Raw genomic sequence first — 10,864 nt, 5'->3', positions numbered from 1 at the left:
TATGCACTTTACTGCTTTTTGGCACTTCTGGATTGATGCTAAACTGCATTTCACTCTATACCTGTACTCTGTGCAATGACAATAAAGTTGAATCAATCAATCAATCAATCAATCAATCAATCAATCAATAATGTTACCTACTAGTCCAACAGCAAGAAGACCAGTTTGGCAAAGCTCTCTGTCAGGTGATTGGTCATTCTCTCCTTCCCTGACGCTGCTCTCCACACTCCCTTGGTGTTCCGAGTAGTCATAGCAACACAGCTAATTAGCTAACAGCTGCTAACTAGCTTTTAGCACTTAGCCATGGAAGCTAACGCTTTCTGTCCTTCAGTTAAACTCCATAAATCACAGATAGCCCAGTCAAAAAAAAGGACATACAGGGATTTAATTTGATCTGGTTTTTACCAATTTCAGTTAGCTCCTCATCCCAACTGAACAACTTGGTCGAATTTCAGCTTGAGTGCGCGTTTTTTTCAGCTTGAGCAATAAGTTAGTTACCTGACGCTGTCAAGTGATCCCGTGTTTCACGCGTGATATCGCGAGAATTCAGCCGCCGTGAAAGGTAAACAAATTAGCGGCCCCGCCGAAGAAGACGAGAGAAAGACTTACATACTGGGCTGAAATGGAAATAGTGCACATGTACATTAGGTAAATAAAATTATTTATTAAGTCTTCTTTTAACAATTTTATCTAGTTTTTTATCTTATTATTATATATACTATTGTGCTTTTAAATCTATTATATTGGATTTAGTGTTGTATTTTTTTATTAAATCTATTTGATCTTCTTCTATAGGGATTCTGTTTTCTATTATTAATGTTAGCATAGCATTCAAATCTATTTTTATTACTGTTGTAATAAAAATATAAATCTATGTTTATATTGTCTTGCATGCATTGGTCTCAAACTGTTAAATTGTTATTGTCTTTTCTGTTGTTTTGTGGTCCATACTTGTTCTGTCTTATCGGCTTGTCAGTCCTCTGAGGCACTCTGAATATATGCTCATCAAATACAGTTTTATTAAATGATTGATGTGTAAATTACATTCTTTGTCATTTTGTCTTTTTTCCTCATCATATTTCATTGAGAGTAAGCATTCCTCTTGCCTTTGCGTAGCTTCTTTATTTAGACAGTTAGAAGAGCATACACAGTAGGCCTACACTGTAAAAAATAAAATTAGAAAACCCTGTTGTTTTTAAAAAAACGGCAGCTGTGGTTGCCAGAACTTTACCACAATAAATATAAAGTTTTTTTAATATTACAGTAAAAAGATATTGGCACTGTTGATTTCACGTTTAAGATTGCCATTTTATTCCATTTTTTACTGTGTAAATTCGTTTTTCCATCAAAAGAAACACCATTTTGCCATATAATTGACAAGAAAATACTTTATAAATGCCGCAAAAGTTAGATATGGTGTTTAGTACATTTAACAGTGAGAAAAAGTATTTTTTACAAAAGATAAATGCAAAAATTACAGTGGTGTCTTGTCTATATATTACATTAAATACATATTACAGTGTATTTTACAGTGAAGTAATGTATATTTTTTTAAAAATAAAAATAAAAAATACTGTTTTGGCTGATATATACATTCCCGATGTTTCATTGTTACTGAAACTGAATTTTACGTGTCATTTTGCAGTCTTTTACTGTCGTGGTTTAGCAGTTTTTCACCGTAAAATCTACAGACATTTTTTACAGTGTAGAGAGTGGACGAAAGAAGACACTGTATGATCATTAGAGAAAAATATATATCCAGAAGTGGGCCTTCCACCAGAAGCTAACCATTAAACAGCAAAGAAATCAGTTGTTTAGCCCTTGTGATGTCCAGATCTGATTTCATGGCTTGTTCTTAGGCAGCCGTGAGAACATTATAGCTGTTACTCAATGTTGTAAATAGTCACATGTGTTGTTTTTTGCTCAAATACAGTACATACAAATGCTTGCTGGAATGTCTAGCCAGGGGGCCAATAAAGCCTCGGCCTGCTGGACACAGCTGGAGACACATTCACACGCTCTGACAGACATAAACACTCACAGCAATAACTACAAAGCAGATGCAGCTGTGCACTCATATCAGTTATTTCTAATACATTTTTAACAGTTAAACCCCTGAAGTTCAGGAGATGTTGGTTCACATTTGTTAACTTCCTCTGCATTAATTTCTGTCTGTGTTTAGCATCTTTCAGTCTGTCCTTACATCACATGCATGGCTCCTTTTTCTCCACACAAACTTGACTATCAGTCAGATTTTTCATTTTATTTTAATTAACAAAGTATAAAGCTGCCAGGAACCCAAAATACAAACAAAAGACACAGGTTTCTATAATGTACCTTTTTTAAAAACCATTTATACACACTAAAACAGCAGAAAAAAAATAATAAATAATAAAACGACAAAACAGTCTATTTGCATGTAAATTAAAAATAGTGATAGTTTTCATTGTAGAAAGAAAATTCACATTTTAAAAATGGTCTACACTGCAAAAAAGCCAACTTGTATTTTTTGGCCTAAAACAGTGATTTAAGTTGGTTTAACTTGGAAATATAAATTATTGACATTTAGGGCAAAAATGTAAGTTAGCACAACAAAGGAAGCCAGTTGTCTGCTCAAAAACAAGTTGGTGAGTTGTTGTTACTTATATCTTTAAGTTGGGGTTCACAACAAGGGACAATAGTTCTGATAACTCTTATTTCTTTGTTGTGAAATTTGGTCATTAGCGGAAGCTAGCGGCTAACTGATGCTAGCGGCTAAATGATGCTAGCGGCGCTGCTTGTTACAGCTACAAGAGTAGCCATTAGCGTATCAATGCTAACTCAAAACTGTGGTCACAACATTAGCTGACATTTCATAGCGGCTTTACAATCGTGCCAGAGAAATTCAGAGTTGAGCAAACTCAAAAGCAAAACTTAAAATATTTAGTTTAATTGTCCAACTTAAAATTTTATCGAAGTTTGTTGCCTTGAAATTTTGAGTTCACCCAACTTTTCTTTTTTTGCAGTGTAGAAACAAAAATGGCACACTGTGAAAGCTCCTATGATGCACTTTTAACTGGCTTTCTCAGCTTGTCTAAATATCATATATAAATAAAGTTATTACTGTAAATAAAACATGTATTTTCAATAAATAGATGGACTCCAGAGGGTTAAATACACTGCTACCAGTGAAGTACACACACACACACACACACACACACACAGATCTATGACAATACTGCTACATACACACATCTGGAAATGAGGATCCCTGCTCATCTTTTGTCATCTGTGTCCAACTGGATAAAGCCTGCTCTTTTCTACTGAAACTCAATACGTAATGCTCTCCAAGGTAGTTAAGCAAGCGCATCGCAGATGTCTGACGTAGCCTTTTAATGAACAATCGTTTGTTTGAGACACCCATGAATCCAGGATGGACCTCCTCGACACCAGCTGGTTGCAGTTTATGGGGACAAGCATCTGTGCAACTTTGACCCTTGGGACTTTTCCGCCCAGCTTGACACATTGAGAGAGGCTGTAATGGTGCAGAGGAGAGAGCCACTTGAGACCGAGTCTGTTGTGAGGATCTCAGAAGGGTGGGAAAGGTTACTGAGAACTGTGATTCTTCTGTTAATAAGTCAGGCGGTTCAGCGTGTTTGCCTATTGACTGAAACTGATCTATATAAGTAGGAGGTCGAAGGTCTCAGCTCCTAATTTGTCCTTCGATGACACAATCATTGTTGGCTTAAGATTTAATTATCTTCGGTGGGAGCTACTTTTTTTTCTCTAAAATGTTTGTGAAGACACAGTACACTCATAAAAGTTTAGCCTGTTTGTATTCGTCGGGAGACTCTTTAGACTCTTTAGTCTCCAGAGCACACAGAACAGACCCAATAGACCCAACAAACACAGTTGTAAAGTACTTAAGTTGCTCTGCTGCTCTTTTTTAGCTATATTTTTCACTCCCATTATAAATTGAATGCCTTTAATATGTTTTTATTATGTTAATTATTATGTCCATTCTATGTGAAGCACTTGGTGCCTGTAATGTCTTTGCTGTAAAGCATTTCATGTATGAAAGCTGCTAAAATAAAGTTTATTATCGTTATTAAGATAGATAGATAGATGGATGGATGGATGGATGGATGGATGGATGGATGGATGGATGGACAATTATGGTGATGTGAAACTGGGCTGATGAACTCAAACAGACACCAAACAACAGTGACCTAGCTCACGTGTTTGAGTCCATTTGAGTCTTTTTTTTTTTAAGTGTTCAACATGCTTATTTCTAGATTTAACAATCTTAATTTAAGAAATCATCTGTCCATGCAGCAAGATCATTTCCCTCAGATTTAGTGTTTTTATCTTGTTTTTAGACACACCTTTTTGGCAGTGTAGCTAAGGTTTCTTGGTATAGTTGGAGGCATGACAGTAAATAAAACTGAACTGCTGTTTCCTAAAGTGCATCCACATTTCAACCAACAGATCTCACTGGAGAAACTCTCCAACAACTCTGTGTTTCCACCCGAGTTGCCCCATGGATGGATGGATGGATGGATGGATGGATGGATGGATGGATGGATGGATGGATGGATGGATGGATGGATGGATGGATGGATGGATGGATGGATGGATGGATGGATGGATGGATGGATGGATGGATGGATGGATGGATGGATGGATGGATGGATGGATGGATGGATGGATAGATAGATAGATAGATAGATAGATAGATAGATAGATAGATAGATAGATAGATAGATAGATAGATAGATAGATAGATAGATAGATAGATAGATAGATAGATAGATAGATAGATAGATAGATAGATAGATAGATAGATAGATAGATAGATAGATAGACTTTATTCATCCCAGGCTGGGAAATTACAGTGTAGCAGCAGCATTACACACAGACTGATAAAACATCTGCAGCATCTTATTACAGATGTCCAGAGATCTGAGCTTCCTTAAGAAAAAGGAGAGCGTCTGTGTTTAGGGACCAGTCCGACTTATTATCCAGGTAAACACCTAGATACTTAGAACTTGGCACCACCTCCATGTCCACCCTACAGGTATTCACTGGCTGAAGAGGGGGCTTTAACCTGCGTAAATATATATATATATATATATATATATATCCATCCATCCATCCATCCATTCATCTTCCTCCACTTATCCGGGGCCGGGTCGCGGGGGCAGTAGGATAAGCAGGGCATTCCAGACGTCCCTCTATATATATATACTTGTGTTACTCCCTAACCCTGTGTGTGTTAAAAAGGACCAAGCAGTGTTGCATAGTAACTGTTCACAAAACATTTGCCCGTTCCATTATCACAGATATAATCCAACAGGTCTGTCAGGCCTCTGTATGATGAGGTTTCCATGTGTATGTGTGTAGTTTTTGGCAGCCATGATATGATTTCTAATGGAATTAATGCCCTGCTCATGAGGGTGTGTGTGTGTGTGTGTGTGTGTGTGTGTGTGTGTGTGTGTGTTCAAAGGCCTGAGGTGAGGTCGGGGGGTTTGGGGTCCCACAGTGCTGTCAGAGTCAGCAAGAAGTTTCCTGTTGGAGCACCTCTAGCTCGGGTTTTGATCCAAAACCTGACTCACCGCAAGACTGAGGTGGTAGAGACACACAGAGACTCGATTATTCTGTGTTCTGTTCATTCTTCAAACAGGTCTTAACCAGAGACCACAACATGTAAAAGCACATACAGATGGCCGACACTGAATCCGAACATGTTCTGTAGCTTGTATTGTCCAGCAGGGCTCTGCAACCTGAGGCTCCAGAGAAAAAAAAAAAGAATTATATGGAATTTGTCTACAATTTAATCCACATCATTGTAGTGATTCGTACATAATCCAATTGTAAAAAATATGTACCCTATGTATTTTTTTCTTCTATACATTTTTGTCAAAACTAGCTACAACAGAAAAAGACTGATTCATTTACATTCACTACCAGTGCTTCACACTGCAGAAAAGGTGTCTAAAAACAAGATAAAAACACTAAATCTGAGGGAAATGATCTTGCTGCATGGACAGATAATTTCACTTGACAAGATTTGTTAAATGAAGATTGTTAAATCTAGAAATAAGTATGTTGAACGCTTAAAATAAGAAATTTACTCTTTAAACAAGATAATTTATTTAACACTTCTAAATATAATTATCTTGTAAGAAACAAGACACAAAATTACCAAAAAAAGACACAAAATGACTAAAGACACAAAATGACTAAGAAAAAGACACAAAATGACAAAAAAAAGTTAATAAAAAAGTTCTTATTTTAAGCGTTCAACATGCTTATTTCTAGATTTAATAATCTTAATTTAAGAAATCTTGTCAAGTGAAATTATCTGTCCATGCAGCAAGATCATTTCCCTCAGATTAAGTGTTTTTATCTTGTTTTTTGCAGTGAATGATGAGTGATTTGCTTGATTTGCAGCGAGAAATTGGCAGATTACTTTCATTATAAGGCTCAAAGATGCAGCTCAGGAGGGATTTTTCTTTCTGTTTTTTGTCCAAAAATGTCTCTTTTCATGGAAAAGGTTGCCGACCCCTGGTGTAGAGCAATATGTGGAAGTCAACAAAGAAGAACATTCAGTAGAATATCCTGAAAGTGCCAACATTAATGAAACTGGTCCTGCTACTGGCTTTAGTTGATTTTTTTTTTTAAAGAAAGTGCTCCACCTACTGGCAGTAAAAGGAAGCGTCAGAACACAAAGACATGACAAAGATGAATGTTTCCATATCAAAGTTTATTGCTGACATGCATGTAGAGATCTGATGAAGTAGAAAAATATGTTTTTTATACAAACGTGTTTTTCATCTGTACAATTACGCAGTTTTCTGTATCTAGATGCCCATGTTCGACCAAGCAGCTTACAACACATTATCCCATTGGGTTTAAACTACACCACATTTCATATCCTACACCGAGTTTCCAGTTGAAACAGTCAGCAATACATTGGTCATATACTGAAGACTTTGGACTTTAGAAGCAGGGTGAAAATCATCATAAAAACTGAAGATTTTTTTTGGGAAATTAACATTTAAATTTCACTACTAGTCCAATTAGGGGGTACGTCTACTTAGCTTTGTGGTTTCTGGTGGAACCCAAAAGGAGTTAATTATCATCAAATTCTCAAATCAGTTGCTCTGGCACACCTTGTGATTTTTAAAAATCATGCAATCAACAGTTACGTTTTAACACAGAGTCGAACCTCACGCCATGTCCATGCTTTTCAGTCCACACTGCAGTCTACCAATACAACTCTGTCAAACAAACATTGAACGTGGTACAATCCACTAGCTAGAAAGTGAAACACTTTTTGATACGGGGGGGTCGGGGGGGGACAAAATAGCATCTACATCACAGGCCTGTTGGGCCTGTATGTGTAGTCGGGCGTCATGGAAGATGGCGTAAGACACTTCCCACAGACGGATCACTTAATGTCAGCATTCAGCAATGGCTACGGTGCTCATGAAACACCCTTTTCTGATGAACAACCTAGACTACTACAATACTGCTGTATACCCATGGGATTCACATTGAGGTGGGAGAAAGCTGACAGATTAGAGAACACATCTTCTACATGAATTTGTTGCTTATTAGCATGCAAATAAGTAACATATTGTCTCTTAATGAGTCATTATTAAGTAGTTATTAATGCCTTATTCTGCATGGCCTTTTTATACGACCAGTAAGACATTAACTAAGAGTTTTCCCTCAATAACCTCAGAATTATTGCTTATTAGTAGTAAGTAAGGAAGTTGTTGTAAATGAGTTACGATCTTAACCCTTTATCGGGCGAAGAACCGTATTTGGTAAAACTTCAGCGGATATCCAAAATAAAAAATAGAAATATTTTGAGAAAAAAGTTGCAAATTTACTAGATTAAAGTGGGAAATTTACAAGAAAAACGTTGCAGATTTAAGAGAAAAAAAGCTTTTTTCTCGCAGATTCACCACTTTAAATCTCATAAATCTGCGCATTTTTTCTCGTAGATTTGCCACTTTAATCTCATAAACTTTTTTTCTCAAAATATTACTGCTAATAAGCAATAATTCTGAGGTTATTGAGGGAAAACTCTTAGTTAATGTCTTACTGGTTGTATAATAAGGCCATGCAGAATAAAACATTAAAAACTACCTAATAATGACTCATTAAGAGCCAATATGTTACTTATTTGCATGCTAATAAGCAGCTAATTAATGTTGAATATGTGTTCCTAATCTAAAGTGTTACCCAGCTCTCTTTACATATAATTTTAGCCTCTGGATGTGGTGTTTGATGGCCAACGTGGCCTATAATGCACGTCAATCGGCATGTGTTGAAAGAGAGTTGGCGTCTCACTGGGTGGAACTACATACAATATGACTGGCGCAGTCATGATGGTACATATTTACATACTGACCAGAGAGTGCAGCCTGGTGTGGGGGATTTTTGGGGTAAAATGAAAAACTACAAAAAAACCCTCCCGTAAATCAAGATAATGTGCGAGTATCATTTTGTCTTCTGTAAAAAATATAACTATGCAAAGTCAGTCTCGTTATTAGTGTAGCTTAAGTTGACCACAGACTTTGTGGTTAAAATGGCAAGAAAATTATTTAGGAAACCAAAAAGAAAATAAAAAAACACAAAAAAACAGATGCTACTCAATCCGTGTATCATATGTTCTTTCCATTTTCAATTGGCAATCGAAAATCAAATAATGAAAAATTGACTGGTAATTTTGTTATTTGTTTTTTTTATTATAACACAAAAAACGAACAAAATGCTTGTTTTTTCATATTTCAATATTAGGCTCAGATCAAAAATAGGAAATGGAAAAACGGGCACCAGGAATGCATTTGATTAAAAAAAAAAAAAATTCCTGGTGCGGGTTTTTCCATTTCGTATTTTTGATCTAAACCTAAGATTGAAATATGAAAAAGCAAGCTTTTTTTTTTTTCGTTTTTTGTTTTATAATAGACAACAAATAACAAAATAACCAGTCAACGTTTCATTATTTGATTTTGATTGCCAATTGAAAATGGAAAGAACGAATGATACACAGATGCTACTCTTTCATGAATGTGGCTTAAAAAAAAAAAAAGAAGATCAAAATGAGAACCACTGTTGGAGTTAACAACACTTCTTAAAGCTGAAAGGACGACGAGTTTTTAGGGGCCTGAGTCTGTCATACAAGCCCCAGTGGTTTGGGGATGAGGGGGGGTCTAACACAAGTGAATAAATAAATCAACATGAAATTACAAGGGAAAAAAAAGAATACGTGAAGACATTTGAAAATATTCCAGAGCGAATGTTCATGCAACCAGTTTGATATAAATAGGAAGAAGTCTAGATAGCCTAAAGCAGGTACCAATACGCAAAGGCAAGTTGCAGTGTACAGATGTCTAACAGTCACTGATTAGTAGCTTTGCTATGGTTTGAAGAAAAACCCTTTGATAAAAGACAAGAATGCATCAAGAAGTCCCAGAAACTAAGCTTAAAAATCTATGAGTCTATTTTCATTTCTCTTTGAAATATTACAGTATGGATTACCGGCCACCAGGCAGTGTCTCTGCTTAGAGAGTCTCCATGGTGAGATAATACAAGCATGTACAAGTTGAGCTGGAGGGAGGGCTCGAGAATGGAAACAGTATATGTTGGATTTTTCAATCTTAAGTGAGCATTCCTTGCAATCATGACAACTGTTTAACCCTTTGATGCACAACATGGTCTAAAGTGACCCGGCAGAGTTTTTATGTTCTATATCTTTGCAATAAATTATTTTAATCATTCAGTATTCCAGGTTTTCCTCAATTAGTTTGTTTTTGATCATCATACATCCTAATTTTATGTTTCCCTTTATTAATTTTGAATAAAATCCCTATTTGTATCTATTTTTCTAATGGACAACATGGGTCAAAAATTACCCAAATCCATTTTTAGCTAAGTAGCTTGTTAAGCTAACTACCTAGCTAATTTCTTGGCTAAGTATTTAGCTAAGTAGCTTGCTAAGCTAAATACTTAGCTAACTTCTTGGCTAAATATTTAGCTAAGTAGCTTGCTAAGCTAAATACTTAGCTAATTTCTTGTCTAAGTATTTAGCTAAGTAGCTTGCTAAGCTAACTTCTTGGCTAAGTAGCTTGCTAAGCTAAATACTTAGCCAAGAAGTTTGCTTAGCAAGCTACTTAGTTTTTGTATCATTACATAGCTAACTACTTGACTATCTTTCTTCATAAAGTATAAGAAGCAAAATGGAAATAATGATCTGCTGATATAAAAAAACAAGATATTTAAAGAATACTTGGAATAATCAATCATAAAATAAGTTGATATCCAAAGATAGAGCACACAAACACACAGCAAACATTAAATAACATGGGAAATGATCATTTTTGACCCATGTTGTGCATTAGAAGGGGGGTCAATATGTCGTGCATCAAAGGGTTAAACATTGGGTGAAGCCCCCGTCACAGCAAAGCCCACTCTGGTTTTCACAGTGTCTGCCACCGAGGCAGGCCAGATAACAGAACACAATGACTGGAGGATAGCTTAAAGGGTCTGAGGCTGTCAGAGGTGAACAGCTCGACAGCCACGCAGACTCTGGCCCCAAACACACACATGCACACTCATCATGGATACTGCAGATTCATCAAAGCGTAGAATGATAGTTCACATTCATACTGAAAAACACTTGTCCCGTGATCTGTGTTGATAAAGAGAAACAAGGAAGTTGGAATACCTGGAAGCCATTTGATTCTGAGTGAGACTGTGGGTACCAGTTTCCTTGGCTAAGAGTAATTTTTAAGACATGATTTTGGCAATAGAAACATGACAGTGCCTGATCTCCACTTTAATGGCACTGAGGAAGCGTTACCATGAATAT

This window comes from Centropristis striata, chromosome 8 (assembly GCF_030273125.1).
Source record: "Centropristis striata isolate RG_2023a ecotype Rhode Island chromosome 8, C.striata_1.0, whole genome shotgun sequence".
Taxonomy (NCBI): domain Eukaryota; kingdom Metazoa; phylum Chordata; class Actinopteri; order Perciformes; family Serranidae; genus Centropristis; species Centropristis striata.
Note: the sequence above shows the minus strand (reverse complement) of the source record.